At 39.1% G+C, this 22,500-nt stretch overlaps 1 protein-coding gene across 1 annotated transcript in view; it reads right to left on the bottom strand.

Annotated features, from left to right (window-relative positions):
* LOC137999245 (orexin receptor type 2-like) overlaps positions 1-12,236 on the bottom strand; it is a 25,395-nt gene extending 13,159 nt beyond the window's left edge. The window contains exon 1 of the mRNA XM_068845090.1: positions 12,126-12,236. The gene's annotated coding sequence lies outside the window, so the exon portion shown is untranslated. The remainder of the gene's footprint in view (positions 1-12,125) is intronic.
* Positions 12,237-22,500: the final 10,264 nt, after the last annotated feature.

Here is a 22,500-nt window from a genome sequence, read left to right on the forward strand (position 1 = left end):
TGGGTCCTTCGATTAGGTCTTCTCGGATGGCTCATTACAGTTGGAACCTAAATGATATGCTGAAAACGTAGAAAAGCGGTAAAATCTGCGAGAATCATCAAAAGACCGCAGCTTGTTCCCTACCCTGGTCTATTGTCGTCACATGTCCAGAAATACAAGTAATTTTCAAAAAGTGTCACAAAGTGTCCCCTTGCCAACATCACTCGTATCCCGGATGGAATACAGAAAACTAACGTCACAAAGTGTCCCCCAAATGCTGGTCCTGGAGTAAAAGGATTTACCTTAACCTATAAATAACGCTAACATGTACCCATCGCAAGGAGTAGCAAGGGGCTCATTAAGGAAATCTTTCATCTCCCATACTATACTTTCCGAGTAGATTTATTAACAGAACGCCTCTCTCAAAACAAAACTATTTCAGCCTCAAGGGAAATATGATACTTTTTGCGAGAAAAACTTGTTCCTAATACATAGATTTAACCAAGCCTAAAAGCGGAGCTCCCGGCTTCTTTATTCTTACTGGCTGAAGGATTAGTGAAAATAAAAGGCTTTTGGAATTGTCCGCGTTTTGGTTTTGCCTTATATTGCTTAATTATGTCAGTTTCTTCGCTGTCCAAGGTAAATCGAAAAACCGATATCGCATGAATCACGAAGGGATGAGTGCTGTATAATAATGTATTTGGCAAGAGAGAAAGGAGGGCGTGGCTTGCGCTCTGTTTAGCGCGAATACAAGTTGACCAAGATCAAGGCGGCAATGAAGCTATGTCAGAACATGGATCCCTCTATGAGAACAGTGCAACAGTTCGAAGAGAGGGCCGTAGAGAAGGGACTCACTTCGCTGATGAAGGAAGCGCATAACTTTACCGAGGAACTGGGTATGAGCTGGAGTACCCTCAACCGTCGTGTCGGTATGTGAGCGATCCTGAGACGGAGATTAAAGGGCCAAAGGTGAAAGAACACCTCGAGAAGGCAGATATGGAGAAGCTGAAAGAGAAGATCAAAGAGGTGAAGTGGCATGGACGGTTCTTACAGGCTAGGTGGCAGGACTGTGAGTTAAATCAGAGTGGATGCTTTGCGTGGTTGCGTGATTGGACCTGTGCTCCTACCCATACCATCGCTGGGGTAATGGAATTGCATGAGCAGCTTACGCCCACTAAGGTGTACACAGTCCACAAAACAGGTGCAGCACTGGGTGACATCAAGTGTAGACTGTGTGGGAAAGCTCCTGAAACTCTTGTGCATGTGCTATGGTGCTCTTCTCTGGCCCAGTCTAAATATCTAGAAAGACACTGACAACGCAGCACTGAAAGTCCTCTTCTTCGTGAGGACTGGGGATCTGAGGCTAATAGGCCATTTACGAGTTCATGTCTACCTCCTCTTCAAAGCGAGTCTAAGTGCGAAGGTTTTGTGATGGTAATTAGTTCTACTTTACATAAGAATGACTACTAATTTTCATAACAAAAACTTCGCACTTAGCCTCTCTTTGAAGAGGAGCCAGGCAAGAATTCGGAAATGGCCTATTGATTCAGTCCCTTCCTGGTACTCGTGTGCAGTACCCAAACCAGTCTATGAGTCATCTAAGGCATTAGCGTTTTGGGGTGTTCCAGTTTATGCGGAACACACCATTTTCAAGGCTAACAGAGTGGACGCTCGATTTGTGGACCACAAGAATAAGAAGGTGTGGGCTGTGGAGATGTCCTGTCCGTGGATGGAGCATCGAGAAAAGAAGTCGGAGGAGAAGACTGTCAAGTACGGGCCACTGCGATTTGAGCTAAAGAAACAGTACCCTGGCTATGTCGTTGAACAATGTAACATCATCATTGACGTGCTGGGGAGGGGGGGGGGGGGGTGGTCAAGGGATGTAGACCTGACAATGAGCAAGCTCTTTGGCAGTAGGGGGCTATGACGTTTTGAGAAGAATGCAAAAGGCTACCCTCTCGAGTTCTCTCAACATATTGAGAACTTTCAAAGCTACCCCCAAATTGACTTTCCCCGTGGGAATAGTATAGGAGCTCAATATAGTATTAGTATTAGAGAGCTTTAGATTGCCTGTAAGATTTTTTATATTTTATCGCTAATTTATTTATTTATTTTTTAACTCAGTAGTTTTCTTTTCATAGTTCCCTCAGATCGCATAGGTTACACTGCGCGCCCTATGTGGTTCTATTTTAGCATCCATACGTTTACCAACTGCAATAAAAACAATATTAACAGAGGATATCACTAAGCTAACACTAAGTTAATTAGGGTAGTCTTCTGTCTACATTACTAATATATATATTTAGCCAAGCCTAAAAGCGGAGCTCCCTGGTTATTTATTCTTACTGCCTGTAGGGTTAGTGAAAATAAAAGGTTTCGAATTGTCCGCGTTTTGATGTTTCCGGATGCTGCTTTAATAATTAAATCATTTTCGTTGCTTTCTTCTTTAGAAAAATTCATTGCCTAACTGGTGTATTCCACGGTAATTTTACGCTAAAAACCGATAACGCATGAATCACTAAGTGATGAGTACCATATTGGTTTTTCGAGTGAAAGTTACTTTGGAATTCATCAGTTTGGCAATGAATTTTTCTTGAACCCCATCCATGAGTTCTAAAAGAAAACAAGCACACCTTCAGCGAGCGAATGGAAAAGAAAAAAAGCCATTTCAGAGTTAGGGAATAGGAATCAAGCTAAAATAGGCCACTTGGGATAATACCATAATACTTTTTGCTTGTCCCACCAAATTTTACATAAGCATTGTTTTCGTTTTCTTGAGGGACCACTGTAAGTCCCAAGAGAAACTGGGAACTGCTTATGTAAAATTTGGGTGGGACAAACAAGGAGTATTATGGTATTTTCTGAAGTGGCCTATGAGAAGCCATAAAAAAAAAAAAAGAGAAACTTTGTCAGTTCAAGGTCAAAGATGAGTTTTACAGATGTACTTTATTCCGCTTTATCTCTGAAAAGGAGATCATTCACATTTTGATGTATTTCATTGAAACACGCCAGGTTGGCTTGGAACAAGAATCGTCAAGATACAGCAATTCAACCAAGAAAGGACGAACTTCAAACAAGATCTGCTCCGACACTTCAATAACGTTTAGGTGCTTTAAACAAACTTCTGAAACTTATGAACACAAGTTATTGATTAGCAATGGATCGATCGATGAAAGGATGAAAACTTTTTCGAGGATAGCAATGAAGTTTTAAGCAGGCGTCATCTTCATTTGGTTAGTGTTTTGTATAATATCTCTCCCTTGCCGTCATGTTCATCTTCTGGAGTGTGGTTTTTGTGAAATTTAATCGCTGGTTGTTTCCAGGCAGGTGCGCACTATTCAAGCGGACGAGGACGAAAATACTGCTCTATTTTCACGAAAGTAAAGGAAAAGAACTTCAAAAGCATGCATTCAATTTGAACTTAAGTTCTTAGGGTAATAAAAACATTATAAAAGATGCCCCATTAAATTTACGCAACGGTTCGTCCTCGGGTTTTCCAAACTTTCAGCCACTACTCGATCAGCTACCTTTTCCAGAGCTTTTCCATCCTCCCGCTCACTTCTCTTTAATGTTTCATGATGATTCGGAAATAAAGGTGCCATTCTTTTTCCGGCCTGGAATTTTTTCCCGGGCGTTTTTGTCGCCATGTTATTTTAACTAATGCTTAAAAAATATTTATGAAAGTCAAGTAGACTAGTGCAAGTCTGATAAAACAACGCGAATAGCAGTTGTGTAGCAGTCTACTTGACTTTCATAAATATTTTAGAATCAATTTTGACTGATCACAATTTTCTCTGATCCAACGCTGTGCAAAACTTATCGTCCACGGTTTTCGCTCTCCTTTCGTTTTTATTCTAGACATGGGTCCTCCAGGCATCATGCAACCATATCAGAGCTTCTCAGTAAAGATATGCCAAAAAAATGCAATACAGAGAAAAAAGCAGCTCTAAGCAAATTAAAAATAAACACTCAGCTTTAAGTTTATATCCCTCCGATGCTTGACTTGAATAACTGCGTAGCCACCAGTGTGGACCACAGATATCATGATATGTCAAACTGGATTGAAACCAGCAAAAAATGCAGAAAGAAAATATCTTCCAAACCGTTTTCCACCTGAACTCGAAAAGCGTTGACTGTGTAAGAACTATAGTTGATGTAGTGTAGCCGCGTCGAGCCACAGAAAGCGGGCGAAAAATGAACCCTGCATTATGTTGAGGTGAGTTAACCTGGGTTGAGCCTGCAATCCAATCGCAAACCAGTACCTGGTCAGCAGTCAAATTAAAAAAAAAAAAAACAGCTGACCTCGGTGAGCTCTAAGCTTGAGCCTGCGATGTGGTCAGGTGATACTGGCCAGCGGATACCTTGTTTTGACAGGTGTCAATTGATCAAAACAAGATGTATGCTGTAAACCAGCATGATACTGGTCATACATGGAGTGATGTACGTACGTACGGTCGATGACGTCATGGCTATAAAACCAAGATTTCTCGCATCGATGGGTTACCATGTTTTCTTAACAATGGCGCTCCCCGCTACAATTTATTACCAAAGCTTAAAGAATTTACAATTACAATGATAACAATTTAAAAAGTGTATATATACTAGAATGTGTTAATTACAAACAGTTCCAGCCACATATTTTTTAAACTTTTCTAAGCTGTAGTCTCTAGCGTCCACAGATAAACTTCAAGAATGCACTCCCCTGTACCGGAAAGATATTTGTGCTGTCTTAGAAGATAGCTCAGGTATGAAGAGGTTTCCATTTGCGGCTGATCTTTTGTTGATTTGGTGTATATCTTTAACATACTCAAACCTATTATGTAACTTATTATAGTTAGGGCTAGATTTATTAATTGTTTTATACATCAATATGGACGTAACGTAATCTAGTATGCTCTGATTTATAGTCATCCAGTTTAATTCGTAGAACAGCTCAGACGATGGGACATCCTGGGGACGCTTAATATTAAGAATGACTCTTGCCGCGTATTCATCTGTAATCTAAGGATCCGATCTAGGTTGTACTGTGATGTCGCGACCCATATAACACATGCATAATCAACAATAGGTTGGATTAGGGACTTATAAAACGACTGCCTCGCACATTGAGGTAAATAGGTTTTGATAGCTTTTAGGAGATTAATTCGTTTCAGAACTTTACTGCAGACTGCGCCAGTGTGTAAATTCCAAGTTAACTGTACGAGACCGAGAGGTTTGTGAGTGTCGACACTTTTTCTCTCTGTTCCATTCTTAGTGATGTGGATTCTTTGACCTTGCAAACGTGCCAATTTGGGTTTAGTGGAGTGGATTCCGTTTTTGCAGTATTTAAAGCCATTCCATGGTTTTCTATCCATAATGAAATGGATTTCAAACAATTTGCCAACTGCTGATTCACATATTTTAAAGTTCTGCCAGTATCTAATATTGTCGAATCATCCGCGAACATCTTTAATTTCTGGGGGGTGATAAATTTCAAAAGATAAGTCATTCATAAACGTGATAAAGAGAAGGGGGTCCAAAATGCTCCCTTGTGGGACGCCACGTGAGATATCAAGAAAATCAAAAGTTGTTCCATTTACGGCTACGGCTTGTTTTCTCATAGATAAATAAGGGTTAAACCAGCCAAGCGTTGTCTCACTTCAACCCACTTAACCGTAGATTTCTAATTTCTTGAGAAGAAAATTGGGATTAATAAGGTCGAAGGCCTTACATTAGGTCCAACATTTGAAGACCATTTATATCGCCTCTGTCCATATTAAGAAGTAGCGTGTCAGTAGAAAGAGCAGTGACGCAGGAGTGATTCTTCAAGTACGCAGATTGATTCTCTATAAGGAGTCCAAATTTTTGGAGCCACGAGAAAAAGGTAACACGAAGTAGGGGGACCCAACGTCAATTTTCGGAAAATATCTGTTCGGAAGACGATTTGAGATCTAGAATTTTCGGAACATATGTTGTAAAATTTCTTGCTTGCCTGCCTGTCCTAGGATTTTCGAACATCTAAAAAATTGTATAATTGCCCATTTTTAGCGGATTTTTACCCTAAAAAGGTCACCTAGAATTTTTGGGAGCCCTTTTTCTGCCTGAAATTTTCGTAAAGGTAAGTTTCGTCCGTTTCATCCGAACAGATGAGAAATTTTTAGGGGATAAAAATATGCCTATATCTACAGTTTAAATACCAAAATACGTTTATTAAGTGGTTTTGAACTATATTCCTTTGGGTACCAGAACTTTTTCGAGGCCCGTGGCTTTAGTCGTAGACATCGAATTTATTTGCTCCTTTACAAAGCAGCTTGTTTAACGGTGGTGTATTAAAAAATTCGCCTGGTAGTTGTCATCTTGTTAACAAGATCCTCAACTTCTAAAGATCAGGCGTACCCTGGAGGCTTTCATCAATGTACTTCTGTGCGATATTCACAAAAGCCGAATTGAATGCTTTAGCCACCTTATTTAAATCAGACGTCAGCTTATTGTTCTCAACATGAAGAGTAATGTGCTGTTGTACATTCTTTCCTTTTATAAGCGTGTTCAAATGGTCCTTATAGATTCTTAGGTTTTTAACGTTGTCATTAATTGCATTTTTAAAGAAATTGCCTTCAGCAGATCTGATTTTATAGTATGTTAGAGTGCTACTATGACCAAAAAAACAATTCTTCTATTACTTTCGATTTCAAAACTATCTTACTAAACGCGGAAGTGACCCAAGTTGTAAACCTTGATTTCGAAAAGACATCTGTTTATTTTATTTGGAATTCCACTATTAAATGGTAGCCATTATAAAAATCTTGAGAGAGCTGGATCGAGGAGAAAATGACGTCAAAGACTCACTAGTTCAAGAATGCAATGCGTATGAATGCTCCAGAATTAAACTGGTGTTTTGCATATATAAGAAGTTGCATTTATACGCGACCATTAAATCCAAAATTTAAACTTAAAGTAAACAGTATTTGGATAAAAATCAAAGCTCAAAATTTTGCCAGTCAGGTGTTAAGCAAACACGCTTTCAAAATCTGAAGAAAACAAGGAAGTGATTTTTTGATCATATTAGCACTTTAAACGAACAGAAATAATACGCAAACACTAACATGTATGCAATTGTATTCAAACTGGCGCAATTTATCGTGAATAACTTTTCCCGTACGCTCATTGGCTCCCAATAACACATATTAAAATATCATTGGCTGAAAATTTGACAATCACACCATCAACTTGCGTAAAATAAAAATCCACTTTAAGAATCGAAATGCGATCAAAATCCCTCGTGGCGATCAAATTTGTTCATCGCTAATTGAAAATCGAGCCATTTTGAGGTAGGAACATTCCTCAGTAAACGTCTCAACTTCGTTGCCTGAGGTTAAGTCCGCAAAACTAGAATCAAACAGCTTAAATGTCCGGCAAATCCTCCATATTGATGCTTTCTGCTTCAAAAAAAAAAAAATTAAAAAGAGTTACAATTATGTGTCTGTACTCTTTTTATTGATGATAAAAGTTAGCCAATAAGACTTATCATGATGCAAACTTGAAGTCATATTTTGGGGTGACGTATCGTCGACGTCGCCGTCGTAGATTTTAAGGTCCCTGTTGTTTCCCGCAAGAGGTGAAATATGATAGAAGATTCATATTTCGGAAACTGCCGATATGTAATGATTTTCTTGGCAAATGAAGATGAAACAAAAGTAACTTGAGCCGAGATATTCTGTGACAGATGTGTCAAGTATTATTCTTCTCGCTGCTGTGTCACCTCATAACCTCTTTCTCGAAGAAGTGATTTTGGAAAACATTTAACTATAAAAAGCTGTAATAAAACATATCTAAACTTATTAAAAAAAAGGCCAAAATACTTTGTTGAAAGCTTTGTTAAGAAACGACGACGTTTCGACGTTAGCTAAACGTCATTATGAAGTCAAAGTAATTTAAAAATTGCAATCTATAAATAAATACTAAAAGAATGATACTTGATAAGAAGCCTGTATAGTGAAAGAAAGGAACAACGAAAATGCACGTATGGAGTCCGTCTTGATATTCAAATTAGGCTTGAGACTCTTTTAAGAGTCTTAAGAGACATTAAAATGAGGGGCATTTCTTAGACTAAGCAATCAAAAGATCTTTTACATATAAAGCCGTGAGCTTGCAAAAAATGTCGACCAATTGCCGAATTTTTGTGTTCAGCAAATGAATGCGTTGGTGCCGGAAGGTGTGGAACTGTATACCCAACATAATCGGCATCGCACAATACAATACAATACATACTTAATTGACCGCTCCCCATAGGGGCTTTTCAGGGCCAATGAAACACAACGAAAGGACAGAACAGAACAACAACAACTGTTAAGAATCCCAGCTGGCTGGAGGCAAACCAGTTGGCTATTTACAAGTGCGGCTGGGAAGTTGAACCAGGGACTACCAGGATCAAATTCAACGAGTGGTCAGAGCGGGTCTTGAACAGGGGATCTCCGGATCTCAAGGCAAGCGCCCTAACCACTCGGCCACACTGCCTCCAAATCACATTTAAAATAATAAACAACACATTGCCGATTCACAACTGATTGCTTGACTTTTTTGGGTTTAAGATCTTGCCCCAGTTTTTAGCTCACGAAAACCGGAGGACTGTACCAATCTTATGACTAAGATGACGTAATTGTTTACGGACCGCATTAGCAGCCTCCTGATCTTTGAATGGAAGGCTAATTCAACAAATTTAAGGGGCTGTGTCCTGGCATTGCAGCTCATTTTGTGTAATTTTGCCAATTCAGACTCGCCCGTACCCGCTTTGCAACTTAACGTTAACCAACAAATAAGTGGCTCACTGTACCACTATTATTGGTGTTGCTTACCGCCCTGTTTTCCAAGGCATTATGCAAAATGAAGTTGTTAATTATAGAGGAACACCTTATCTGCGACAGCTCAACAAGTTGCAAGCCTACTGGGGTATTTTGTAATATGTAATAATGCATGATATGGAATCGAAACCCCAAGTGTTCCATACTTTCTTCACTTGTACTTTTGCGTTTTATGTTCATTTCACCTCTTCCTTTCACAATTCCTTTTTTGATCGTATGAACTGAATGTATTACCAATTTTGGCCATATCACATATATCTCATTGTCAAGAGGAAACGAACTCGTGGCAGCTTTCGGAACATCTTTGAAACCCTTCATATAAAGAGAAACCCACTCAAGTTTAGAAATTAATTTTGAATGAAGTTAATAACTTTTGATTCAAGCTTCACGGCATAGCATTTTTAATGTCGCAAAATCAGTGTCACTGCACCATTTAACCGATTTTGGAAATTCATGAAGTTTCGGCATTTCGAATTTATTTGAAGTTCACTTAAAAGTTGCATCAATTGTTTGTTTTTCAGACTAAGCTATATATAATACTTAAAATTATGTCAAACCACATACATTGCAAGGAAGTCATTTAGACCGAATATCAGTAGGATCGAGTTATCCGTGGTCACGGAAAGTCAGTAATATTTGCTAAATTTAGGCGGATTAAACCTGGCCATTACATATTTACTGTCCGTGCTTCAGGGAATGATGGAATTGTCATTTGGGCGTTTGTTTACGACAAAATGCAGAGACTAAAGCAACATTTTCCTTTGGGTTGGTTACAAAAATCAACATTAAACATTTAACACAAATACTGTGGCAAACCAAAGCTCTTAATTCCTAACGGTCCTTGGGTTCCCTTAATTCAAGTCTATAACAATTTCTCCAAGATCTACTGACTTATCATTTCATTCTATTATAAAAAGCGTAGCAGTTGAACTTCTTCGTGATCGGAAAAGTGATTTATGCCAGGACAGTAAAATTCTAATTAAGATTGTTGGCTCTTGTTCTTTCTGGCTAAACGTTTTTTGGGGAAAAACCTAAACCACCGAAAATAACTCCGCTCCGTGACTCAGTCCCGGAGTAGGTATCTCGATAGGCACAGTTGAAACCCCCTTGGGGCCGTTGAGCCGGGGAAAATGATTCCATCTTTGAAATCCAAAGTAACATGTTCCTGATCACGAAACCTTTCTTGTCTTGAAAGCTAGCTAATAGACCATTTTTTGAAGTCATCGTCATTGGCTTTTCAAGGCTCTGGAAAAACGAATTCTGCAGTTTAAATTGCATCCGCCGGCCGGTATTCAGTATTGAATTAGTTAACCACTCAACAAAGCTTTGATATTAGCATAACTGAAGAGTGCATGACTAAAAGCCTAAAACGCTTAAAGAGAACTAAGATGGATCTTCCTTGAACATTCAAGTCCCATGTTGCTCTCCTCTGCATATAGTTGACATAAAATAGTCGAAGGTATTTGGCTCATGCCAGTAACAAAGATAATGAATTTCTTCAGAAAACTTCTGTTTTGTTTCCAATCTCGAAACACCAACAGGTGCTGGTCATCCAGTAATTTCTAAAAGGCGGAAGTCAAAAGATTGAATTTACTACTTAAACTAAGATTTGTTTCTATTACAAAAGGCTCAGGGTGGTATCGGTTGGCGTGAGTGGTGAGACCGCTCTCTAAGTTCCACGGAGGTATCCCGGGCTCAATTCGTGAATCTCAGAGCCTGGCCGCACTTTCTTCCGAGAGCTTTTTCGCTAGATTCTTTGGTTTTCCGCTTCCTTATTACAAACCAACATTTGATTTCATTTTTTGCAAAGCCCTAACGTTTGCGCTAAGAAAACAGTGATTATTATACATCAAATTTTATCAGTATTTATCAAATTTATTAAACACAGTTTCGGTCTGCTGCTATCTCAGTCGGAGAGATCCTTTATCGTGTGTATCAGATGGTTAGTGTTAAATGCAAAATATAATCGTGTGTCATTTAATTTGGTCGCTTGCTTGAATTTTCGTGCGTGCACTTTCATAACATTTTGACTTATTGTTAGTTAAAGATATACTTTCTTTATCACTCGAAATATCATTTTAAACTAACAACGTAATTGCTCTCGCAAGAATTGGTGATCTGTACTGTTCATATTTGGATTACTTTCATTCTTGAACATTTTCTTTGAACGCAACTGCCTGAGGGTCTTAATTTCACATCGATGCAATAGCGTCGCCTTCAGTGCGAACGGTTAACGTCCTAATATAATTTTTCAAGATTTTACAAGCTTCGTTCGGAAGTCGAAAGTGACAAATGAACAAGAATTAATTGATCTTAAATGGTGATGGCGTCGAAAATTCTGTGACAATTCTCAACGGTTCGACTGAATATGGTCTTGAAATGTGTATTGTACGAAAAATACACGAATAATGTGTGTATATATATTTTTTCTACTGAGAGAGAATTTTGAGACCACCCGCGGGCTGAGGAACAATTCTGGTTTGAGATTCAAACTGAACACAGAACCTATCAACCGTGATCGTATCGAGCGGACAGTGTGGAGTTTAAGTCATTAGCATTTACCAGTGAAAACGATAGCCTAAATTACGCGCATTGCCATTTATTCGCCTCAGAGTGAATAAATTTATTTAAGACGGAATTTTGATTTTTCCACTCCCATCGATTTGGCGAAATGGTAAAAGCTCATCTATAAACAAGTTACGGTTGATAAGAATGCCATCTTTAAGTTGCTTTTGTAATGTGGCAAGATGTAAAGCAGTGGAAAAACGTTTCTTTTATTGCTCTATTATCTTGTTAAATTTTAAAACTGATGTCGGGAGAAGTGCAAGTGATTAATTCACTTGGTATTAACATGCGGATAGTGTTCCTTCAACACTCTCTCAATTTCAAGAGATGTCAGTTTACCTCAGTCACCTTGTTCGCCTGTTCCGGCAAATTCAGTAACGAAATACAGAGATGATAAAACTTGCAATCTGATATCATTGAATGGGTCTTTGGAAAACTAGTTCGATGTTTGTTGACTGGTGTATGTTTGTGTTAAGTGCTGTTCAACTGATTTGTATGTACCGTCAAGTGCATGCATAAAAGGAACATGTGGCTTTATTTAGTGATTTTTATTTATTTTCGCTGTGAGAAAAAGCTAACGCTCGAGACGTAAGCTCATACAACTTTGTTACGGTAGTTATCAACTCGCTTCAGTGATAAAAGTATTAAAGTTTCCAAATCATTCATCAATAAAAGGACCGAATGGTTCGTCGACCATAACGGCGAACTCTAGAGAAAAGAGAGCAGTACATTAAAAATGCTTACCTGGTCCTGAAGCTGTATTTCTCAGATTTTTGCTCGCAGCTACAATGTTACCATCGCGGGAGAATGTTTCTTGATTTTACCAGCTTAAGACTTGCCACTGTTCAAAAATCGAACATATGATTACCTTTGCATTCAAATGACAATTGAATCTCATGAAATTTTAATGAGATAAAAGAGTCCAATTTGCGATCCATTTATTTAAGTTTTGAAGCGGCCTATGTATTATTTCATTTTTAGTTTAATATTACACTGGTCCTAAATAAGATTCAAACCAAAAAAAAAATCTGACAGGATCGATGATGACAACCACAACAGCTGACTTTTCTACGAGTAGGCTCATTTCGGGTGGCCTTATCAACCGCTTCGTACCTGACTAATTAATTCAGTTGAACAAACTGGACCTCTCGCATTCTACCGATAATTGTTGCGCAGAGCTTTCAGAAGGATAAGAGAGTAAAGCAATGCCAGAATCAAATCGTCCGAAGCTAATCTCGAGGACTGTCGCTTGACTGAAGAGCGCTGGTCATCACAATCATCAGGCCTCATCGCGAGAATATAAACTCGGCGGACTTTTGGCGGTCTACACCTACGCAAAAACAAATAAACAAATATAAGTGGTCAAAGGGGGTTTATTTCTTAAGAAACTGTAGTATTGCAGTTGTGGGGAAGTGAAACACAGAATGGTTCATCAACTGGGTTGCTGCGGTAAATTGACCCGCGGCTCCGTCCCGAGGGCTAACACGCGAAACGCCATCTTTTGAATTGTTATACCGTGGTCAATTTTCCACATCAACCCAGTAAAAACCCATTCAAAGAAATGTTCAGTCTCGGAAAAATGATGTTACTGCTGAAACTTCCTGAATACCTTTTATGTATAAGACGGAGATGTTCAAGATTCTTCCGATTTTTCGCTGCATCTTCCATCACAAATATATAAGTGGAATTTCTCCGCTTCATTTTTATTTATTTTATTACTGGGTTTCCAGTATGGCAAACCAGTCCGAACATGGGTGGCGTTTATCTGTTTTCTTTTTTTCCGTGTCGGGGAAAGTCTTCCCTGATGTCACTCCCCTGCTAAGTGGTGTCTGTGCATAGAGTCTTCTCCGCGTATTTTGGTAGGTATTCAGGGGGTAATAAAAAGGTGTAGATTTCTCTGGTGGACACAGTGAAATACTGGTCAATGTTTAATTAACCTGCAATGGCGCCGAAGTCATTGAAACGCAAATGGCGTTTTGGCGGATCTTTAAACAAAATATAGCCTTATGAAGCTCAAGAATGGAACGTCAATTGGATAAACAAGACAGGCGGTGAAAAATAAATATCTGGAATCTTAAAAACGATGAGTAATGGACTTCGACAACAATCAACGAGCCGTAATCAAAGTGAGCTGCATTTCTATAAATACTTTACCAAGTGTGGTGTTATGAACAACACTGAAACCAAATGGAACATTCATTGGGAATTTATGGGTTTAACAAAGACAGAGAAAGAATCGAACACATTAAGTGGATTGTCTGGGCATTTACATTTATTTGCATTCAACTCTGCAAAGTCTTCCGGTAACAACTGGAAATTTCACTAATTCGTTTTATATTTATTTTGTACTCAACTCTGCATAGTCGTCAGGTAAAAAGCTAATTGGAAATGTGAGATCCAAGATTTGTGCCTTATTATTTAAGGAAGGGTTTGATCCTGAAATTTTATTTTGTTACGTATGGTAATTTGACACGATTGGGTTCTTTTTCTCACGCAAGTAATGAAATAGGAGGATTTTTCTGCCTTTAATAGCAAATATGCTGTTTGTTTCAATATTTTTTTCGCTGTTGTGTCAATTTTGAGCTTAACAAATTTGCATATGTGGGTTGAAAGATGACAGGACGTTTTTCTTTCTGACAAATGATTAATAGGCCGGTAGCTAAGTTTTTAATCTCAGAAAAGATCAGTTTTCTTATTATAGTTTAAAATGAAGTTTATTTGGGGAGCCAACAATGTTCCTGGTTATTAATCCAAATTACTGCTACGACTTACATTACTCATGCTTTTGGGAATTTTGAGTGTCATGAATTTACATCATTTTGCGCGACAGCTCCCTTAACACGAAGATTTTACAACAATATATATCTTTAATCTGTTTTTAGTCAAGAAACTTCAGTCTTTGGGTTTTTTATTTTGTTGTAAGATTTAACTAAATATTTACATTTCATCTGTCGGGTCAGTAAACCTTCTTTGTCGGGTTCCTGGGAAACCTATCTATTTTGACTTCAGGGTGAACTATTTACACAATCATGAGATTGAGCGGCCCATCAAAGCACAGTTTGTAATTGAAAATCTAAACATCTGTCAAATACAAAACAGAATCGCGAATTATCGCAAATCACAACGCTGACAAGAACAAAAGCAAAGGAACTGGTAAATAAATATGAATTTTTTTTACTATTTGAATGTTTTTTGGGTTAGGGGGTAACCAATCAACCGGTCTGGTGTCTTTTTTTCATGGTAGTCACAAATGTGCATACCCCACGGATATTGAATTAGGCTCCAGTCGGGTGAATGTACTTTTATTCCCTTCAGTATTTCCAAACTTCCCTACCCCGAGTAGAACTTTCCCGACCTTTACGATTATCGCGAGCGCGTTAGACCACTAGGCTACGGTTACGTTCCTTAGATGAAAGCAAACACTTTGCTTGGAATCTTTTCTCCTGCCATGATTTACACAGTATTAAACTATTCGATAAAGTGGACAGATGCTTTTTCTTTGACAAAGGCAAGCTTTAAAGGTAAGGAGAATTTTCTACGTTATTTCTAGATCGTACTTTGCGATTTTACTTGTACGACCAAAAGTACGATAGAAAAATTGAACTCTGATTGAACGTAACAAAAATCTCCCGAAATGTTTTTTTTTTTGCTGATGGCAAATTGTTTTATTCTCGATCAACACTTCCTAAAAGTTCTTTCTGCTCTCCTTAAAAACTACAATATCAATATTTATTTACTTTTGCGTCAATATTTGTTTTGCATAAAGCAGGCTAGCAAAATCTGTACCTTGCTTAGTTCGCATTTTTGAGCGTTAAAATAGAATTTTTGGTCGTATGTTCCTGGCAGCAAGTCGCATATTTTGACGTCCCCCATCCAGATACTAACCCCGATGAACGTTGGTCTTGGAAAGCTGTCAGAAGCTCAGAGTACGCGCTTAAGCTTGTGGTGAAAAAGAAGTTGTAAATGATCAACATGTCAGCCTTGAAGCCAAATGTTTCTCTATTTCCTTTTATTTTCTTCAGTCATTTTACTAAACCACATGTCTTCTCAGGGGGTATCTAGCAAAGATGTCTACCATGGCATCGTTATGATTTACGATGCCAAACGATATCGTGTACTATTAGAGCTACATATTACGCAAGGACAACTTGAAGCTCCTGAAAAAACAAAACGCAGCTCAGTTGACAGTTATGGAAAAAAAACACTGTCAAGTTACTGCACTATCACACGTACGCAATGCGTTCCTACTGTAAAAAATATCCCGTATCTCCTCAATTCCTCCCTTCCCCCCTCCCCCCCAGCCAGCCAAAAATCCCGTATCCTGATCGCTTCTCGGCCTTTTGGCTAAAACTACATTATAAAATTATGTACATAAGAATAAAAGTAATATTTACAAAGAATTCATTTGAAAAAGGGGTATACAGGGGCGTGGCGTCCATATACGCACGTACGCCCGTGCGTACAGCTCAAATCCGGGAATCCTTATTCCATGGAGGCATTAAATTTTTGTAGGCATTATAAAACCGTCCAAGTTTTAAATTTCGAATTAAACTGGTGTCTCTGAATAAACCCATGAGGTAACACGGGTTTTGTAATCTTATTTCACATATCATAAAATCTTGCACCAACTCAATGGCAATAACTAGTCCGGGTATGCTTGTTTGAAAAGCCAGGTTTGAAGTAAGCCTTTGAATATAGATATAGAATGACATGATCGGATATTATGAGGGAGTGAATTCCACAGCTCAGGGGCTGCACAAGAGAAAGCTCTCTTTCCATAAGAGTTAAGATTATAAGAGGGCTTAGACATAAGATGGAGGCCAGACGACCTTGTAGTCCTTAAAGGTCTATAAGGTTTGATTAAGTCAGACAAATAAGCGATGAAATGATATATGAAATGGATCATATATGAACTGCGGATTGAAATCAAGTGAAGCTATGATCTTCGCAGTTATGAACGCAATTTTTGCAATTGCGTAAAGAAGCCTGAAAATTTCAGGACTTCAACGGGGTTTGCTTTCATATCCGCAGTTCATATATGATCCATTTCATATATCATTTCATCGTTGATTCATTCCTCACGGGAACATTGGAACCCACAAATGACCAGCTCCCAACGTCAGTGGCTTCATAGCTAAGTTGGTTAGAGCGTCGCACCGGTATCGCGAGGTCACGGGTTCAAACCCCGTTGAAGTCCTGAATTTTTTAGGCTTCTTTACGCAATTGCAAAACTGCGAGAATCATAGCTTCACTTGATTTCATGTCCGCAATTCATATATGATCCATTTCATTTATCATTTCATCGTTAAATATGCTTGAATTGAGTCCGACTGGACATTGAGGGATGAAGTTAATTTTCTAATTAGCGGCATCTCACACACTAAACAATCGAACTTATTCGTACACTTCTTGAGAAAGGAAAAATGTCTGTTAAGGTCTTTCGGGACAATACAGTGTTCGTTAATGAAGTGTTTGTCAATGGAAGGGGACTGTTTAGAGTGTTCATCCTAGGATGCAGTTGCACTTGCATTTGCAGCATAGCCTAGGCTATAGGAGCGATTATAGAATTCCGGGCCATCACAGGCAATCCATATGCAAATTGTCGGGACCGTTCGAGGAACGAAACACATAACAATAAGCGCTTTCGTTATTCAATGATATGGAAATAAGTGGCCTTGCATTCTATAATATAGCCAGGCTATACTCTCAGGCACTTGTACCAACGGACGACTGAACACACTAAACAGTCCTCTTCCATTGGCAAACACTTCATTGTATTGTCCGGAAATACCTCAGCAGACATTTTTCTGTTCTCAAGAAGTGTATGAATCAGTTCGATTGTTTTGTTTTTTCTTTGTTACTTTCTGCGTGGCCCAGCCAGCATTACTCCCGCGAAAATTCAGTTTCTGTTCCCTCAATATCACCTAACTCGGTTCCCTTTGTTTTTGTGTAACATGTACCACAGGCAATCTAGTTTACGTTCACGGAGGGTCTACTTTCAAAATATCAAATGAGAAAAAAGCAACAACAAAATGAAAAAAAAATAACTACGTAAGTAACAACATATATTAAAACAATATATGCGATGCCCTAAAACGGCACATGAAACAATTAACATTCACCTTGATTAGAAATACGACACAAGTAGCAGTTTTAAAGCAATGCATTTTATAGACTTGACGTTTCATATGTTTTAATATACATTTTCAAAAGTAACCGTCATTATTTTGAAAAACTTTTATTTTTAAATACAAATAGAGAGAGGTCTGGGTTCTAGAAGGAAAAACAAAATAAGACTGAAGTGACCAGCAATCCATAACCAGAAGCCTACAGCCCTAGGTGAGCCTATATGGGTTGCTACCGGTACCATGTAGCCCGGTACTACCTGTCGCATGGTCGGGTGTTCGGCCACTAAACTGGCCCCCAACACCTGTCTAGCCAGTCAGGTGGAGGAGGGTGTGTGGACATCCAGCAGAACTAAAAACAAAATCTGTTAAAGGGCGGATGAGCTCCTAGGAGCCAATGGCCATCCACACCTGGAGAGGAGATGGGTTCCACCGGGGCCCTTTGAAACACAATGATGCTGGATCAACAGAGTACTCTCATACCGGATCGGTCGGAGCCCGGGTTAAAAGTGGCCGCGCTTGCCGCTGGGGGTGATCAGGGCGGCAGTGATAAGTTAGCTACTAATTGCAGTCTGCATCAGAATCTTATTAAGAAGTGCTTTACAGTGGGTACTTGGAATGTTAGAACTCTTTTTGCGACGGGGAGGCTCGAACAACTTCAGATCGAAATGGATAACTATGATTATAATGCACCAGTCATTTGAAACCCCCGCATCCCCCCCCCCATTCGGGCCTTAGCGGGGGCTTGCGGGGACTTTCACCTCATATACACTCCATTTTGGTTCACCGGTAGGCGGGGAATTCGCTGGAAGGTCTTCGCATCCCCTACAGGAGGAATTAAGCGGGGCAGTCACTCCTTGGTCAGCGGTCTTCATTTTCGCGCCTCATAGTAATTTTGCTACATTATTGTCACTTTCTTGACACTTGATCGTGGATTCCAGTTAATTTTTTCACATTTTGCAAAGCGTATTAGCTATTACTCTAAATAATGGTCAGTATTTGGCATCACTGTCTTGCAAATATTCTTTATTCGTTATTGTGGAACGTACATCTGGACAGGACTCATTTCTCCTTTGATTTTATGATGACTGATCGACGATTAGCGCACGTGAATTGTGTTAGGGTTCTGCACCCTTTGATCAGTCGAATCAATTAACTTTTATAGTGAGGCGGATCACATATATCACGTATGCAATAATCAAAATGAATTAAATTAGCTGAATCAGTTGAAACAATTTCAATTCCCGCTATTATTTGTGCGATTGACACTAACGTGATAGTTGCCCGTTGTGTTTCATTGTCAATTTATCCAGAACTATCAATGAAACTACTACAATAAAGATATTTTGACACACTCATTGTGCATTGAGGAGCCTTTGCAAGTTAATTGCTGGCCGCTGAAAGATCAATCTGTTTATTTCATGGCTGCCAACAATGTCTTTTAACCAGTCTGTTACGCTTGGCAGTGATAAGTTGTTTTACAAAGGGAGTACCATGTGTTGAACAGTAGGGGCGGGGAAATGCACCCCTCACTTTTGTCCCCGGGAACCAAGGACTTCACTCACTTTCACTTGCATAAAAAGCGAATGCCCCGCTTAAGCCCGAATTTTTTTTTTTTTTGGGGGGGGGGGGGGGAATGCGGGGGTTTGAAATGACTGGTGTATAATATCCTTGGATTAGAGGAGATTAGCTGTGGACTGGAGTTGGAGAAACAAAGCTAGATAACGGAGACAAGATTTGGTGGAGTGGAGAACCTAAGAGACACGAAAGAGGAGTGGGATTTCTCGTGAACACCACCAGATCAGTCCTTGAGTGCAACTCTTCATCTAGCAGAATAATTCAGATTAGAATTTCTGGGCAACCCCACAATCTCAATATTATCCAGATCTCTGCGCGAACATCATCATTCACAGAAGATTGAGTCCTTCTATGACCGATTAGAGGAAGCTAATGAGAACTCAAAAGAAAATACCTGATAGTGACCGGGGACTGGAATGCACAGATCGGCAGTAACAACGTGCCAAATTGAAAAGGTGTCGTAGGCGGGTATAGTATAGGAGCAACCAATGAAAGAGAAGAGAAGGCATTAGAGTTTGCAGAAAGGAACAAGTTAGTGATTGTTAACACACTATTTAAACACAGACGACCAAGGATAGTAACTTGGCATGCTCCAAACGGCCAGAGCTATCACATTGATTTCATAATGGTTAGCAACAAATTAAAATCTTGCATACAAAAGAAGGGTTCCAGAACCTTTCCTGAAGCAGATGTTGGGAGTGACCATTATTTGGTGATGATGACGATAAAAATTAAACTATTGAAAAAGCGTAAAGAAAAAGCAGTGTAGCAAGTACGACGTTGAAAAGCTGAAAGTCCCCAACATTGCCGAACAGTTCAAAGCACAAATAGGTGGCAAATTTGCACCATTGTTACTTGTAAGCGATGTGAATGAACAAACAGACCAATTTAAAGAAGTCATGAATCAAGCTGCAGCAACAGTCCTTGGTAAAGAGAAGACTGCAAAGAAGGCATGGATCACGACCAAAATGTTAGATAAATGCAACAACAGAAGGAAATTGAAAGGAAAAAGAAATCTGAGTGATGAAGACATGGAAAGTTATAAAGCGGCAAACAAAGCTGTGAAGCAAGAGAAAGGAAATGCAAACGAGAGGTGGATCAACGAGAAATGCGAGATTATTGAGAATAATGTTCATAGAAACCCGAAGAAGGCCTATGAGACTGCTAAAAAGCTTTTGTTACTAAAGACAAGGATAGAAACGCAACAACTATCATTGAAGGCAGGGATAGGAAGATGTTAAATGACGTTGAAGATGTTCTAGGGAGATGGAAAGAATATTGTGAGGAGCTGTACAATTATCAAACTCATAAGGATCACACAATACTGGACATCTTGAAGACATCTTGTTACTAAAGACAAGGATAGAAACGCAACAACTATCATTGAAGGCAGGGATGGGAAGATGTTAAATGACGTTGAAGATGTTCTAGGGAGATGGAAAGAGTATTGTGAGGAGCTGTACAATTATCAAACTCATAAGGATGACACAATACTGGACATCTTGAAGAGTGCTGCAGCACCAAATGAACAGCTCCACCGATTGTTAAGGCAGAGGTCAAAGAAGCTGTGAGAAGTCTAAAAGACAACAAATCCCTTGGGGTGGATAACATCCACGGAGGGCTACTGAAGTATGGTGGAGAGGAAGTCATTGAGATACTGCAGGATATTTGCAATAAGATTCTAAAAACGGGAATTCGGCCTGAAGACTGGACAACGTCAATCCTGATTCCAATCCTAAAGAAGGCCCCTTTAAGTGTGCTGACCATAGAACAATTGCACTTATCAGTCATGCTAGCAAAGTAATGTTAAAGATCCTCCAAAAGAGCTTAGCCTATGGATTAGCCTATGCCTCCTACTCGTAGGCTTCTGAAGTGACCTATTTATAAAGTGACAACTTGTTACTGGCAAGATTAGCATTAAGAACTGGTTTCAGTTCTCGTATAAACAATGCTTCTTTAGCTTTTCAGTGATAATCAGTGTTGCTTGATTCGAGAATTTCAAAATGATCCCACTTTATGTTTACGCCCAGTGGCTTAAACAGATCAGCAATAGTCTAGAAAGTGCTTTGAAGTCAACGGTTCAGTTTTTCTATCTTGAAGTCTTTGCTTTGTTTTTCCGATGTAGAAATCACCGCAACCTCAGCAACAGTACTAGCTTTGTAAATTACCTTTCAGTTTTGGTAGACATTTAAGCAATCTTTGAATGAAAAGAGAGATTTAATGTAAAATAACTGATCACAAATTATATACAGATTATAACCAGCGCCAAACAAATATAGTTTTAACCAGAAACCCATAAGGGTTGAAACGTGTAACGGCCCCTTGTGTGCTGGGAAACAAGCTTCTGAATATTCAATTTGCTAAGTACCATATTTGGAACAACAAGAGCGAGGGGTTTCCAAATATGGTACTTAGCACCGAAACATTGCGGCGGGTACAGTATAGGAGCAACCAATGAAAGAGAAGGGAAGGCATTAGAGTTTGCAGAAAGGAAAAAGTTAGTGATTGTTAACACACTATTTAAACACAGACGATCAAGGATAGTAACTTGGCATGCTCCAAACGGCCAGAGCTATCACATTGATTTCATAATGGTTAGCAACAAATTAAAATCTTGCATACAAAAGAAGGGTTCCAGAACCTTTCCTGAAGCAGATGTTGGGAGTGACCATTATTTGGTGATGATGACGATAAAAATTAAACTATTGAAAAAGCGTAAAGAAAAAGCAGTGTAGCAAGTACGACGTTGAAAAGCTGAAAGTCCCCAACATTGCCGAACAGTTCAAAGCACAAATAGGTGGCAAATTTGCACCATTGTTACTTGTAAGCGATGTGAATGAACAAACAGACCAATTTAAAGAAGTCATGAATCAAGCTGCAGCAACAGTCCTTGGTAAAGAGAAGACTGCAAAGAAGGCATGGATCACGACCAAAATGTTAGATAAATGCAACAACAGAAGGAAATTGAAAGGAAAAAGAAATCTGAGTGATGAAGACATGGAAAGTTATAAAGCGGCAAACAAAGCTGTGAAGCAAGAGAAAGGAAATGCAAACGAGAGGTGGATCAACGAGAAATGCGAGATTATTGAGAATAATGTTCATAGAAACCCGAAGAAGGCCTATGAGACTGCTAAAAAGCTTTTGTTACTAAAGACAAGGATAGAAACGCAACAACTATCATTGAAGGCAGGGATAGGAAGATGTTAAATGACGTTGAAGATGTTCTAGGGAGATGGAAAGAATATTGTGAGGAGCTGTACAATTATCAAACTCATAAGGATCACACAATACTGGACATCTTGAAGACATCTTGTTACTAAAGACAAGGATAGAAACGCAACAACTATCATTGAAGGCAGGGATGGGAAGATGTTAAATGACGTTGAAGATGTTCTAGGGAGATGGAAAGAGTATTG

Source organism: Montipora foliosa, chromosome 4 (assembly GCF_036669935.1).
Source record: "Montipora foliosa isolate CH-2021 chromosome 4, ASM3666993v2, whole genome shotgun sequence".
NCBI classification, from domain to species: Eukaryota; Metazoa; Cnidaria; class Anthozoa; order Scleractinia; family Acroporidae; genus Montipora; species Montipora foliosa.